General features: G+C 48.7%; 1 pseudogene across 1 annotated transcript; it reads right to left on the bottom strand.

The window, feature by feature from the left end:
* Nucleotides 1-1733: 1733 nt before the first annotated feature.
* On the bottom strand, nucleotides 1734-4869 carry LOC143827712 (F-actin-capping protein subunit alpha-2 pseudogene; annotated as a pseudogene). Its single transcript, XR_013227391.1, has 2 exons — nucleotides 4290-4869; nucleotides 1734-2780 (listed from the first exon to the last, which is right to left on the bottom strand). The product of XR_013227391.1 is annotated as an F-actin-capping protein subunit alpha-2 pseudogene (transcript).
* Nucleotides 4870-14008: the final 9139 nt, after the last annotated feature.

Below are 14008 nucleotides of genomic sequence, written 5' to 3'. Positions count from 1 at the left end.
TTGAGCGTTCTGTTTTTATTTTGCCGTCAGATTCCCACCAACGGACAAGCAGGTGGCTGGTCTGGAGCTGGATCGGGCCCCTTCCAGTTGCCAGTGTGACCCCCACCCTAAATGCATGCCAAATTATCCTGTGTAGTTTGCGCCTTTATGTGAGAACAGTCCAGGGGGGGGGGGGAGGGGACACCTGGAAGATCAAAGCTGCAGTGAGAGACATCAGCAGAGGGGTCAAAGAAGCAAGAATTGGTTTTTCCTGCTCATAAACTGGGGAGGAGATCTGACCTGGAGGCCTACACATGACAGAGGTCAGCTCCACTGAAGACAGTGGAGAGGGGTCTTGAGGGCAATCTACCTTGCTGAGGTCTCTCCCCTTGGGCGCCATATTGGCTGCACTCAGAAATGAATGTCTCCAGCACACATGGACGGAGAAGACACAGGGGAAAAACAGGGCTTTCTCTGCCAGTTCCAGCTCAGCCGACACCCAGGCAAAGGTTGCAGGTGTGGATAGCTTACACCCAAGTCTCCCTTCCCTGCATACAGAAAAATAGCATGTCAAGGAGAACAGTAGGCCACACCATCCCTCTCTGCCTCACTTGTCACCTGGATGATTCTTTAGAGGGAGGAATTGCTAAAATGCACAACTAGGGGCTGCCAACTGTAAATCAGAAATGCCTGGACGTTTGGGAGTGGATCCTGGGGAGGGCAAGATTTGGGATGGGGAGGTTCTGCAGGGAGGGTACAATGCCACATTGTCCCACCCTGCTATAGCAGCCATTTTTCCAGGGGAACGGATCTCTGCAGTCTGGAGAAGCATCTCAGAGGGTAGCCATGTCAGTGTGCAATAGCCCAGTAGCAACTCCGAGAGAAACAAGATTTCCAGGGTGTAAGCTTTCAAGGGTTTGACTACAGGACTCGAATCTAACTGGCAACCTTCAGCAATGCCCACATGCCTGCAGCAGTTGAGGCCAGACAAAAACTTATATCATTGCTTTGTTGACTGAACAAACTTTCCACTCCGGAGAGTTTACGGTAACCTTGAGGCTTCCCAGCTGGGGCATGATGGATTGTGTGTTTGCAAAAGGAAGGAGGGACATCCGTGCAAATGAACCTATGGCCACCAGACCCCCTTTCCATGTAACGATCCGGGAGTGTGTGGAATTAATGATTTCATTAGCTGGCCTTCCATGAGCAGACTTCTTGGGGAATTCTTGCGTGACAGGAGGAGGGGGCGGCTAGGGGGTCAAGGTGACCCCCTCCAGCAGAAGCTGACTTTTCAAATCTTTCCTTCTTCTTTGGGCTCCGGGAGGGTGACTGGAGCTGGTGGACATTTGACTAACAAAATCAAATGAAAGGGTAATTTAAAAAATAGCAAAGCCAACGGGAATCGAGACAGGATGTGCAAACCCGGAAATTTTCTTTCTTGTCGGCAACCTGTTCTTTAGCTTCTGATAAACAGAGCTGAGATGAGTCAGTTGTGTTTTCTGTCTGCAAATAAAGATGGGTGTGACCCACGTGCGGATTGGAGTGTTTTTGAAACAGAAAGGATTTGGGACACAAATGACTCTGAGCATGAACGAAGCGCATTTCCCTCTCCCCTGAATGGACCTTATTTGGGTGGGGAGGTGGCATGCAAACATTTTAAGTAACCTTTCAAGTAATTTCCTTAAGGGGATAAAGAGAAAGAACCTGAAGTGCTTTTGGCATTTGACCAAGTGATACAGCCGCAATCATGACCCTCTTTCCCCTTGTTTTTATTGCAATGTTCTTGTCCATTCCTTTCCTCCCTCCCCCTTACTACTTATTCTGTGAGCTTATTCCAGCGTCCCCCATTTCCCGAGGACTCTTCCATTCCTCCCACAGTGTGGTTTCACTGGAGAGAGTGGGCTTCCACGATCTTTGCCTTCACAAGCCTCTCCCAGTCCAGGGTGGTGTGGGTGATCGGCAGCTGCCTCCGGAAAGATTTCACATACGTGTCGTTCATTTTCCGGTATTCTTCCATCAGTCCGCTCTGGACTTGGTTCTCTGCTTTCTCCACCAGCTTCACAAAATCCCGGGCTGTCTGAGCTTCGTCGGTGACCAGAAGGGTCTCCTCCACGTCCCGAGTGACGGTCAGGTGGACGTTGCCTTCCTCGAAGTAATGCGCCTGAACCGTGATCGTCCCGCTGACCTCCGTGGAAGGGGAAGCCGGGGCCAAGGCGAAAGTCCATTCTGACTTCCACAAGCCGTTCCAGAAGGCCGAGGGCTTGTGCCGGTGGCTCTCGATGCAGGCCACAAAGATCTTCCGGACTGCCGTGTCCTTGGTGAAGACGCTGCAGAGCCCCCTGGGGTAGTGGTTGTTGACGTAGGCCTTCAAAGACTCCTGGAGCTCTTTCCTCCACTGCTCACCTTTCTCGTCTTCCTCCGGGTGCGCCTGGAAATCGGTCATCTTCCCCTCCAGGTGGTCGTACTTGAAGGAGACTTGGCCCTGAGGGTCCAGGAAGCGGTTCTCCTCAAGTTCATTATGGCGTGTCAGCAGCACCACGCCGCCTTCTGTGTGGATGGGGGCGAAGTGGTCCTTGTTGTGGGCGGCGCAAAACCCGGAGGCCTCCTCACACATCAAGCCGTCATCACCCACGAGTACACGCAAGTCTCTGAAGGCCTCGTTGAACTCTCCTGGTGGGACTTGCTTCAGGAGCCGGCTCATGATCTGCGCTGTCTCTTGCCTGTCCAGGGTTGAGGGGTGCTCGCTGGAGTCCTGCTCCGTCGACATGGTGGGCTTTCTTGGAACACCAGACGTGGCTGGCCTGCAGAGGACAAGAACCCCAAGAGCTGCCCTGAAGGACATGAGAACGACCGCTGTCAAACTTCACCATGAGGACCATTGGTGGGGAAATGACAACAAACAAACAGTGGGGTTGCAGGCATGGTGATGTCACTTCCGGGAAAACCAGGAAGAGTCGGCTGGTAGCTCTAGGAATCACTTTTTACCATAGAATTCCTGGCTATTCCTAGAGCTTCTGGTTTTTCCCTGGAATTGACATCACCGCAACTGTGGTGACACTCCCCCCATGTTTCCCCCCATTGTCCCTATGGTTGTTCAGCCTGGCCATTCTAGGAGGAGGAGGAGGAGATGAAGAAGAGGAGGAGGAGATAAGGACTCTTTGTGATAACTAGTTATCAGGAGGGACCAATGAACCAGCCCACATAAGACCCCTTAAGTATCTGACAACCAGAGTAGTGTAGTGGATTAGAGGGCTGAATTAAGGTCTGGAAAGCTCAAGGTTCAAATCCCCTGCTCTGGAAGCTTGCCCAGTGACCTTAGGCCAGTCACAGACTCCCAGCCTAACCTACCTCCCAGGGTTGTTGTGAGGAGGGGAAGCCTACATTGCCAGTTGCTTTAGGTCTCCATTCAGGAGAATGGTAGGATATGAATATCTAAATGAATAGATAATCTACCAGGCCAGTCAAGAAAGCCCAGAGAAGCACAGCCAACACTGCTTTCCACCGCAAAGTTGTACAGTTCAGATATCTCAAATTTAATAGGAAGTCTTCCAAGTGGATTATGAGACTTCAGATTTGACCTATCTAGTTGCTTTCTTTTTTTTCTAGCAAAGTCTTTAGCAAAATGAAGACTTAATGAGCCCTTTAATGAGCCGCTTGGCTTAATTAGCTAAGCGGGAGACGTCAAGATAAGAATTTACAAACAGAGTAGAACAGGTTTCAATCTGTGCTTCGGCACATAATGGCGTCGCTTCTATCTTTAAACAGGCTGGGTTTCCGCACAGCTTGCAGGAAATGAAAATATTATGGATGTCCTAAAACATTCCAATGTTTCTCCTCTTTCATCGGGAGAGCCTGTTTAAAAAATCATTATAGTGTTATAACGCTACATTGATCTGTCTCTCACGCTCTCTACCCCCTTTTTATCATACCTTTCCCGACTTCATCTCTTCTTTTTTTTCCCCCTTTTACAAAATATCTACACCAACAGGACATAGTTTAACAGCCGGTTCTGTAGTTCCCATGCATGAATATCTCCTTGCCTGGTCCCCAAAATGTTCATAATAGAGTAAATTTATCTCCCTCCCCTCACCCTTATTTCTTTCAATTCTGCCCCGTATCAGCGGTCCCAGTCTCTGGACCAGGGGTAGTCAAACTGCGGCCCTCCAGATGTCCATGGACTACAATTCCCAGGAGCCCCTGCCAGCATTCGCTGGCAGGGGCTCCTGGGAATTGTAGTCCATGGACATCTGGAGGGCCGCAGTTTGACTACCCCTGCTCTGGACCATGAGCAAAGGTCTCTGGGGATTTACCTAGCCTGACTTCTCTGGAACAGCCCGGCTCAACATCTCCAACTGGTGAATTCTATGTCTCCATAGCAACTGGGAAATAACCTTGCTGCCTTTTGTGTGCGAGGCAGGTTGGCACCTCTCACAAGTCACACACTTGCCTTGCAGAGATTACGGCAAGATCTACACATAGCTGAAGGGTGCCGGGTTCCAATCCTTTGTGTTTGGCTGGGCAGAGGCCTTTGGCTGCAGGTTTTGCCCACTGAGACTTCTGATTGGACATCGACGATTTGATTGGCTGTGCATGAACGGTAGCGGCCATTTTGTGATGCCCACCACAGTGTCAGAATTACAAAAGGGGCCCGCAGGCTCAAAAAATGAGGAAAACCTCCTGGCCTGGGTGTCAGATTAGGATGTGGAGCGCCCAGGTTCGAATCCCCACTTTGCCATGAAAGCGTGGTGGGCGACTTTAGCTAGCCTTGCCGCTAGCCTACCTCACAGGGTGGTTGTCATGATACAAGGAAGGAGAGGAGATCGATGCTAGTTGCTTTGGGACCTCACTGGGGAGCAAGGCAGAGTATAAATGAAATAAATAAATAGATGGGAACGTACTCTCTGGGTTGTGAATGCCAATAGCGAGCAATCTTTACTACACCGCTCTAAACCATGACACCCCTCTTGGGAGTGAAATGGGCTGAGAAAAACGACAATTTGTGAGGATCCATTTTCAGGCCTGGAGGGACCAGCAGAGATGCATCGCCATGACCAATAGGCCAGCGCTATAAGTCAAAAATGTCTGCCATTTATTCGGGAGCCCGTCATTTTGGCGAATGGAGCAATTTGAAACAAAGAGTCATTAGTGCCGGGAAGGGAGAAAGGTGTTGCGAGGGGGAAAAAATGACATTAACGCCAGGGATCTCTCATTATCCTCCGTCTGTATGAGGCCGAGGAGATAATTATGGAGGGGATGGGGGGGGGGTGGAAAGTCCTTTAATTGATGCGTTTTTAATGTGAAACAGATCACAGAAAGGCTGGCTCCTTTCCAGCGTTCGTTCTTCCTTTTTTCCTTCCCTTTTTAATGGCTCGCTTGAGACACCCATTAAAAGACGAGGTTCCGAAAAATCTCCAAATAGTTCTGAACTAAACTCTTGCACGTTCCTTCACACCAGCGTAGCAAAGCATGGCCGCCTCCCTCGTTTTGAGGTGCTTCTCTTCGACGGAGAACAAAATGCATTCCCAGGGAGCCTCTGAGCTCAACATACCGAGCAGAGTAGTAAAGAAGAAAAGAAAGAAATGTACAGGGGCACGCGATTCTCACGCCCAGAACCCTTGGGGTGGTAACCACGCTGATACTAGAAATAATATTTGCAGGGTATAGAGTGAGTTCAAAATCAAATCGAGCCTGAATTTCTCCCTTGAAGCTCAAATGACATTATGAGAAGACAAGAGTCACAGGAGGAGGAGGAGGAGGAGGAGGAGGAGGGGGAGGAGGAGGAGGAGGAGGAGGAGGAGGAGGAGGAGGAGGAGGAGGAGGAGGAGGAGGAGAAGGAGAAGAAGAAGAAGAAGAAGAAGAAGAAGAAGAAGAAGAAGAAGAAGAAGAAGAAGAAGAAGAAGAAGAAGAAGAAGAAGAAGAAGAAGAAGAAGAAGAAGAAGAAGAAGAAGAAGAGCTGGGTTTTTTGTACCCCGCTTTTCACTACTCAAAGGAGTCTCAAAGCAGCTTGCAATTGCTTTCCCTTCCTCTCCCCACAACAAACACCCGGGGAGGTAGCTGAGGCTGAGAGAGCTCTGAGAGAACTACATCAGGCCCAAGGTCACCCAGCTGGCTGCATGTGGAGGAAGAGTGGGGAATCAAACCAAGTTCTCTGGATGAGAAGTCACCACTCTGAACCACGACACCATGCTGGCTCTCAATGCTAAGAAAAATGGAAGGCAGGAGGAAAAGAGGAAGAGCAAACAGGAAATGGTTTGAGGAAGCCAAAGGCTTCAGTTTGCAAGATCTGGCCGAGGCTGTGAAGGACAGCGCAAGATGGAAGACATGAATTCATAGGGTTGCTAGAAGTCGCCAGTGGCCTGCAGGCCCTTAATACACACACAAAGAATAGAAAGTTTGACAATTCCCTGTACAGTTGATGATGGGATAGAGCTGCAAACCCAGAATCAAATATCAGCAGCTCCAACAACTAAAGCTGCAAGAGTGCCGTGAAGCAAGTCCAAAGTGCATTTCTCCAACAAGCAGGTAACTAACCCTTGTTCACTGCCCCATTTCTGCAACCTGAGGACCACCAGGTGTAGCATCAAAGCGTAAAGGTGGGCTTCAAGCGGCAGAAATGCGGCAGCAAATGATTATGGCCCTCTTAGAAATCAACCAGCATGTATTTTTCCCCCTTTCTGCTCTGCCTCAACATGTAAAGCTCAGAAGAAGATGTGAGTTCTGGTATTTCTGTGACATTTTCATGCTTCTTGAGGGGGGACCAGAATCGACCTGATTATTTCTGCCGTTCCCCCGCCATCATGCTCTCAAAAGGAACTCCAGCGCTCTCAAGAAAAGACACAGGCAGCTCACCAAGCCAACGCCTGGCTTCAAAAGAACCTGGCCACAAATATCGAACGGGAATTGCTGCGGGGAAACTCTCAGGGAGGAGATGATTGCCCGACGGATGGGGGGCCAAGCGTCAAGCGGAGCGGGATTCGCAGTCCAATTAGGGCTCCTGACAAATCGTCGGTCCATTTTTGACATTTGATAGTTGAAGATGGAGAGCCATATTTTAAAAAAGCAAAAGAAACCCCCACATTTGGAGGTAGATTGACAAGCAAAAAGGGGAGTTTGAAAAGAATGCACATGTTTCTTTGCTTTCTAAAGCCCTCTCTCTCTCCACAATTTTCTGCCTTTATTGTGGTTCTGTTTATATCTCGTGACCTTCAGTTTTCAAACTCTGCTCCCCTGGGTCTGCAAATGTCCATCAGACCACTTCTTCCTCTCCTGGCTCCTTTTCTGTCTCACCCTAGCAAGCCTCTAATTGAGATATGACCCCCATTTTTTAGGAGGGTCAGATCTGACATAATGTCACATTGTCTGGCAGGGCCAGGTGCGCCGTAAAACGTAACACCAGGGACCGGAGAGGTACACTTTATAACTGACACAGGCAAGCTCAATTAACAATATTCTTTCCCCTTCGAACTCTGAACAAAAGCCGTTGATTCCTAGGGGCGAAAGCCGTTGACTTACTGGGAAATCCGCAGAAGCCCCAATAAATGTATTTAAACATTTGCAAGACTAGTTGTTTCCCAACCCAAGAAAAGGGGGAGGGGGAATTTGCATATCCATACAAATTAAGTTTCCTTGTGGATCTATCACACGCCATTCTCCTTGCAAGTGAACAAGGTCTTTCCAGCACCACCCTGTCCTATATCTGAGAATCTTGAGGAGGCATGCCAGACTTCCCCCTTCCCCACCCCAGCGCCACTACCAACAACGACCCTGCAAGGTGAGCGACCCAATTCCTGGCTAAGACAGAGTGGGGAGTCAGACCCCAGTTGCCAGCCTGAGTAACTACACCGACCCGGATGGACCAAGAGTTAGATTTGGAATAAGGCAGTTGCAGGTGTGTCCATGCGCTAAGCAGGAAGCGCATTGATTTCTTCTGTGATCCTCTTTGCCCTCATGCAACTCCCCTGAGATGAATTTCAACCCCCCCCCCAACAGCTTCACCTCCTTTGGCCTGCATTTGACAACCTGCTGCAGGTGAAGAAGGCCTCCGTTGGGAGAGGAGCCGAGCATGGAATTTGGGCTGGATGAGTGGGGGGGAGCAGCCTTTGACTTCCGATCGCTATGGCAACTGTTCTTCCAAGGTGCCTCGAACCTGGTCCCTGACAGCCAGAATGGGGGAAAAGGTCACCCCTGCGGGGGAAGATGGACATTGATGAGGCCTTTTAAGCAAGTCCCCGACAGAGCTGACATTTGAAAAAAGCTTCGCTTCTGGAAGGGGGGGAATGCAGAGCCGGTGTTCAAGCAGCCCCTGCAAGGAAGCCAATGTGGGGAACATGCTCTTTCAGCTGCGTAGGACATCCCACCCACCCTCACCCAAACTGAAAGCGTGTCCTTGAGAGGCAGTGAGGCTCAGTGGTTAGAGCTGCAGCCCCAGGTCTGTGAGAGCCAGGTTCGAATCCCCGCTGAGTGACCTTGGTCCAGCTGCAAACTCTCAACCTAATTTCCTTCATAGGGCATTGAGGGGATAAACTGGAGAAGGGGAGAATGTTGTAAGCCACTTGGGCCCCCCTTGGGGAGAAAGCAGAGTATAGATCTAATCGTAACAAGAAGGTGGCTTAAATTAACTTAATTTTAAAAGCGAATCTTAATAATTTTATTATATATTGTAGTAATTATTGAATTGGATGTTTTTAATTTTGATGTTGCCACGATGAGTTGATAAAGAAAGGGTGGGCTATAAGAATATTACTGTTGTGGTTGTTATTAAATAAATAAATTGATGGCTTTCATTCCACTTATCATGCCCTTTATTATCAACCTGTTGTAACAAAATGATCCATCTGGCGTGCATCAGCAGCAAGGTGGTGTCTGTATTTAGCTGGGGGGGAAGAACAGAATCACAAGCCACTAGTTAAAAAAAAGCCGTTTACGCTGTTTTAAGTAAGACATCCCCAAAGAAAGATCTTAAGCTACAGACAGTGCAAAAGAGTACCAAACAAACAGGGATGGTCACTAGATCACTATATTAGCATCTGTCATTTTTCCTCACAGGTGCAATGCATCATGGAGCATGTAGTCTTGAAGCTGCAGGTCTAAGAACAGTATTCGATCTTGATTGGGAGGCCTGCAGGAGGTTCAAACAGTTGTCCCCTTGCCACTGGGGTTCTTCATGGCCAAGTCTGAGAAGGCTAGAAATTCTGTGAATAAAGAATTCACGGCAACTGGACCAGGCCACTCCACTTACGTAATCATTCTCTGGTTCCCCTCCAGAAACCAGAACAAAATAAACCATTTGCTTCAAAGACACAAAAGGGCCAGACAGACCCTTCCTTTTGCATAACGCCAACTGTGTCTCTGCAGGGTCTCTCATCTGAACTAATGATTGGGAGGTGGGGGGGGGGCGGGTGACACTTGCCAGTTCACGGAAAAGTTTGTCAGTTGGCAAGCGTGTGAACTAGACTGGGAAGTCATAATTAGAAGGTCCCCCGAAAGCAAAAGGGTTGTCTCTATGCACTTGGTGTGCTTCTGAGAGACAGTCATGGCTTTGATTTGTGGGACAAATATACCGAACATAAAGTGTCCTTATAAGCCTAAGGAATGCAAGCAAGAGTAATTTGCTAGCAAAATGCAGTCTTACTGATAGGCTCCAGAGATAAAAGCCATTTCTCTCTGTGTGATATAGAATCCTAGAGTGGGAAGGGGCCACGCAGACCATCTAGCCCCACCTCCTGCTCAGTGCAGGATCTGCCTCAAGCATCCAGGAGAAGGATCTATCCAGCCGCTGCTTGAAGACTGCCAGTGAGGGGGAGCTCACCACCTCCTTAGGCAGCTCTTTCCACTGCTGAACTACTCTGTGAAAAATATTTTCCTGATATCTAGCTGGTACTGTTCTGTGTGTAGTTTAAAGCCATTCCTGCAGGTCCTCTCCTCTGCCTGCAACAGGAACCTTTCCCTGCCCTCCTCCAAGTGACAACCGTCCAGATACTTCAAGAGAGCCATCCTGTCCCCTCTCAACCTCCTCTTCTCCAGGCTGAACATGCCCAAGTCCTCACAGGTAAGCCCAAATAACTAGAACGGAGTAGGATTTAGAGTAGACCAGTTTAGTTTTACTTTCTGATAACACAGTTTGTAAAGGAAGCAAGTGACCACTTTGGGACCGGTTCACTTCTGCCAACGGCACAGAAAACTAAGCAGCGCTTGCCAAGGGCAAGGTGCCCTTTCGGAATCGCTCCCTTTTGAAAGGTCTCCTCGGAGATTCTCCTTTTTCCAGTCCGCCGAAGGCTTCATGTGCTAATGAGCTATTTGCGCTGGAAACCTTTGCCGAGGTTCATTCTAACTTCAGTAAAGCCTCTGCTCCCCCTCCCCCCAGCTGAAGGTCTCAGGCTAATAAAATTGCCGTCTTTTATGAGGCCGTCTTAACAAGTAATGCCGTAGTTATAAATAAAATAGATAAGTGCCCAGTTGCACAGAGTCCAAGCACAGGATCATTAAAAAAAGAGCAAAAAGCAGAGCCCAAAATAAATATGGACTTTGCGTAGCTCACTGAAATATCTACCCCTGATTTTGGTTATATTAAAAAGAAAATGGTCTGTTTTGCCATTATTATTACTGGATTTTTAGACTGCCTCTCTCCCATAATGGCCTCTCATTCATTCATTCATTCATTCATTCATTCATTCATTCATTCATTCATTCATTCATTCTTAAATTTGTTGACTACTGCTCCCAGTCCAGCTGGGAAAGAAATACCTCTCTTCCCACACTGTTCACAATCTGAGAAAGCGCCTCTCCCACCCCCAAAATGACAATTTCATCACACGGCAGGCCCTCCAACACTGGCTCAGTTGTTTGCTCTGCCCTTTGTCTCCTTCCAAAAGCCAAACCCAGAGCACAAATCTTTGCAGCCTGAGTGATAAATAGAGATGAGGACGCAGAAGGGTAGGGGGGAAATTCTCCTCCAAAAGCAGCCAGCGTACAGCTATTGTGGCTCCGGCAGGAAGTTAACAAAGCAAAAGGCGATTTATTTCAGGGTGGAGGGACAGAGGCAGCAGAGAAGAAAAATACCCTGGGCCGGGAGAGATGCGGAAAGGTCGCAGGGGGAAGCGAGCTGGTGACGGCCTCTTCCCGCTGTCAAAGAGAGTTGCTGTTGGAGGAAAGGGGTCGCGAGCAGACTCAAGTCTTTACCCTCCAATTTGAAAAGGAAGCTGTTCTATTCATAGCCCTCGTGGATGTGGGGAACCAATGCCACTCCATTTCTTTCGCCCCCTAAATGACACTTGCGTCCGACTCTTATGTCAACTTTTCAGAAGAAGGAGGAGAAGGAGGAGGAGAAGAGGAAGAGGGAGAAGGAGAAGGAGAAGGAGAAGGAGAAGGAGAAGGAGAAGGAGAGGGAGAAGGGAGAAGGGAGAAGGGAGAAGGGAGAAGGGAGAAGGGAGAAGGGAGAAGGGAGAAGGGAGAAGGGAGAAGGGAGAAGGGAGAAGGGAGAAGGGAGAAGGGAGAAGGGAGAAGGGGAAGGAGAAGATCTCTCAAGCCCCCATCCCTGACAGGAAAGAAATCTGGACACATGCCAATGTACTCACTCCCAATTTCCTATTTTTCTTTCTCTCCCTCCCACTGGAGAGGAGGCACCTAAATGAGTGTCCACAAAAGCTCATACTCCAGAATTATTCGCTGGTCTTTGTGCAACTAGACCCGAACTTTGAAAGAAATGTCAGTTCGCTTTCACGGTACTCCGTGAACGGATTGTCATTTTGCGACCACAGAATAACCCGCATCACCGTGGCCTACAAGCTAACCTGCAGCCTACACTACCCTGGTTTGGCAACGGAGCCTTCTGGCCAATCTTGCCAGTCCCTTCGCCGTTCGACAGCCAAAGAAAGAAGCGGGGTTGACGTTCACCGGCTTGGCAAAGAAAGCCGTCCCTGGCTGGCTACAGCTTGGTGGTACTTTGATGGGTTCATGTGGAGCCAGAATGCTTAAATTCACAGCCCGGCAGGCGGGAAGGAGGTAATTTAAGTACCAGCAGTTAGACAGCAGCTGCCCTCTGTCTCCCGTACAAAATGACTTTCTTCTAAGTCTGATTTGTTAGGCGGGGAGAGATGAAGATGTCAGGGCTGGGATCAGCGTGGGGCCGGGAGGGAGGCAGCGTAGCTATGCGGGCAGCCAAATTGCGGGGCCAAAGGGTGCCATAGCTCCTCAGCCGGCAGACAGCCTTTGTTCTCTTGCCGGCTGGAAGAAATTTACAACTGCTCCCAGCGACCAGACTTAATTCAGAGAAACGCCGGCTCCAGCAAAGGGCCTCGATGCCGTAATGGAAGGACAAAAAGGTCAGCGACAGCTACGTCGTCATCCTCCGAGTGCAGAAAAAACAGTTTCCATCATTGGCTTTCCAGAGAGAAACTCTGTGCCTGAGCCAGCGTGGTGCAATGGTAAAAGTGCCGTGTAATCTGAAGAGCCAGGCTTGATTTCCCACGCCTCCTCCACATGCAGCCATCTGGGCAACCTTGAGCTAGTCAGTCTTCTTAGAGCTGTTCTCACACATCAGTTCTCATAGAGATCTCTCAGCCCCACCCACCTACCTGTTGTGGGGAGAGGAAGGGAAAGGTGTTTGTAAACCGCTTGGGGATTCCCTTGGGTAGTGAAAAGCAGGGTATAAAAAAAAGCTCTTCTTCAAGCCAGCAAAAGTTCTTCCTTTTTTACCTTTACATTTTCCTCCCTATTACCCAGCTTCATGACGGTTTGCATCTGATTTTCACCTTTCTTTCATTTCATAGGGCAATGAAATCCCCCTCTCCATCTGCCCAGGCTTCACAGACCAAGTTAGTGTCCTTTATCTAAAGAGAGTGTTGACCGGATCAGATGTCACAGAATCCACCCTCCAAAACTGCCACTTCCTCCAGGGGAACTGAGCTCTGCAGTCTCAAGATCTGCCGTAATGCTTGCTTGTAAGTTCCTGTTTCTTCAGTAGTGGGGACTGTTCTGCATCTATTTTCCGCCCTCTGGTGGTCCATTTGATATTACACCAGTTTATGTGCAGCATATCTCTCTGAAGCTTTTTACGCTGAATATAAACTGGTGTAATATCAAATCAACCACAAGAGGGAGAGGTAGCAAAATACATGAGGAATGTGGAGGAATAAAACAACGGAAGAAACAAGAACAAGCCAGGAAAATGAGAACCTAGAAAAGCCCTAGAAAACAGGGTTGCTGCCTGTAACTATTGTTCATCAAGTATCTTCTGTGCAGGAACACAGACCCTCCCTCCGACCCTGCTGCATGTCTTAATGGTTTCAACATTGTTAGATGTACTGAGGGTGATGGCAGTACAGCATGGGAGCATGCGCTCTGAGGGAAGAGCCAAGAGCTTGGTTAACGCACAGTGCCCTCTAGAGGCTTAGTTATGAAAGAACCTCTCTGAAGAAGGCCTGTTTCTTGTGCAGTCCCTGTAAGTGAACTGCACAGAAGATTAATGATGACACCTGGCTTCCTTTGGTGGCAGAAAAAAGGTGGATGAGATCCAAAAATAAGAACTTTCACTTGTCCCAGGAGGTGGTTGTTTCCTCCACCCTGCTCCCTAAAAGTCTTCACCCTCCAGGAAGACTTTGGGGAGGGGGAAATTTTCCCTGAAACCAAACAAATAAAGTAGGAAACTTTATTGCAGAATAGGGTTTTAGTGCAACCGTTCTCAGTAGCAAGACTCACAGTTGTCTACATCGCACCCACAAACACACACACATACACACACACAAACACATCAGGAGACATCATCGGCCATTTCAGTAGAGTATGCACGAGTCCCAAGCTGACACTAAACATGTTTGGCTGCTCCTAGAATCGCACAATCCCTGATGGGTTTAGATGCAGCAGAGATAACCTATCCAGGTACGTTTAGCATCCAGAACAGAAAGAACATTTGTGTCTTTGAAGATAAGTTTGGGCCATAAATGGTTGTGGTTCAGAGCTGGCCTACAACAGTGGATCCAATCCAAACAAGAGTTAGAATTGTGGTATGTCATCAGAAGGTCTCTTCCAGTTC

Source organism: Paroedura picta, chromosome 18 (assembly GCF_049243985.1).
Source record: "Paroedura picta isolate Pp20150507F chromosome 18, Ppicta_v3.0, whole genome shotgun sequence".
NCBI lineage: Eukaryota > Metazoa > Chordata > Lepidosauria > Squamata > Gekkonidae > Paroedura > Paroedura picta.
This window is presented reverse-complemented; position numbering and strand designations above follow the sequence as displayed.